Genomic DNA, 1,259 nt, shown 5'->3' with positions numbered 1-1,259 from the left:
TATGGTAAATTTTATCTGACGACTATGAAGAAAAGCAGAGAAGAGAAGGGGTGCCATGTCTGCGGCTATACACCCTCCCCAGCTGATCTAGACGAACGCTGCGACTCCTCAGTCATTTACTATAAGCTCTATCAAAGACGAGAGTTTTAAGTTTACTCTTAAATTTGATGACAGTGTCTGCGTAAACTTGCGTACACAAGGTCAGAACAGAAATGAGATTTTTTTGTAGCCCAAGCTCACGTTCAAATTGATAAATGCCGAGCTTTGCGTAGGAATCGGCGTACGCCCTTCCTATGCCTGTTTTAGGTTGTACGCACGTTTCATAAATGAGGGCCAATGTGAGCACAATAAAGATTTCTTGAAGGAAGGTTTGTCTTTTAAAGTTATAGTATAGTAGTTCTATTTTTTTCCCCAATTCTTCTGGTCACACTTGGGACTACTCCACATCTTTTGGCTGTAGTTCTCTATTCTGTCAGGGCTTAACTCTGTCTTTTATTGTCTCTTGTTATGTTTCGGTGCCCGCTGTTGCTAGAAGTTTTATGCTTTTGGGTCGTCCAACCATCTTTACATACGTTCACACTTCCGATTCTTGTGAATGTGATAACACAGGACCCCCTGGAGGGAATTTTATCAAACTTTGCAAAAACATTCACATGAACTCCCAAATCAATTGATGAGATTTTGGAGGTCAAAGGTTCAATGTCAAAGTGACTGTGTCCTTATGTCTGTCCATCCGATTCTTGTGAAGGCAATATCTCTGAACGCCAAGAGGGAAGCACTTTAAATTTGGCATACATAACCACTTGGAGTGGCGGATGAACTGATTTCGATTTTGGAAAGGTCAAGGTTACTGTTTCATCACGTCTCCAGAACTGTATATGTATTTCTCCTGAACTGGTGAATTTGCACTATGAGATGCCCCAGTGGCCTAATGGATAAGGCACTGGCCTCCTAAGCCAGGGATTGTGGGTTCAAGTCCAATCTGGGGTGATTTTCAGCAGAGTGGTGCAGCGGAAGCGTGCTGGGACCATAACCCAGATGTTGATGGATTGAAACCATCCTCTGCTAGCTCCATTTTACTGCTGACACAATGGTAGACATTTTCAAGGGGTGATGCACAAAGACATTATGACCCTCAACCTGATTTCCATGGTGAGATAAAGCACCATGAAAAGTAATGTTCTTGAGGAAAATCATGTTCTGGCAGTTTACTGTCCATTTTTACAAATCAACATCCACTCGACAGGACCCCTGTAGTA

At 42.5% G+C, this 1,259-nt stretch overlaps 1 non-coding gene across 1 annotated transcript; it reads left to right on the top strand.

The window, feature by feature from the left end:
• The first annotated feature begins 917 nt into the window (after window positions 1–917).
• On the top strand, window positions 918–990 carry trnar-ccu (transfer RNA arginine (anticodon CCU)). Its single transcript has one exon. It is a non-coding gene; the product is annotated as a tRNA-Arg (tRNA).
• The last annotated feature ends 269 nt before the right edge of the window (window positions 991–1,259 follow it).

Source organism: Etheostoma spectabile, unplaced genomic scaffold (assembly GCF_008692095.1).
Source record: "Etheostoma spectabile isolate EspeVRDwgs_2016 unplaced genomic scaffold, UIUC_Espe_1.0 scaffold00018858, whole genome shotgun sequence".
Classification (NCBI taxonomy): domain Eukaryota; kingdom Metazoa; phylum Chordata; class Actinopteri; order Perciformes; family Percidae; genus Etheostoma; species Etheostoma spectabile.
This window is presented reverse-complemented; position numbering and strand designations above follow the sequence as displayed.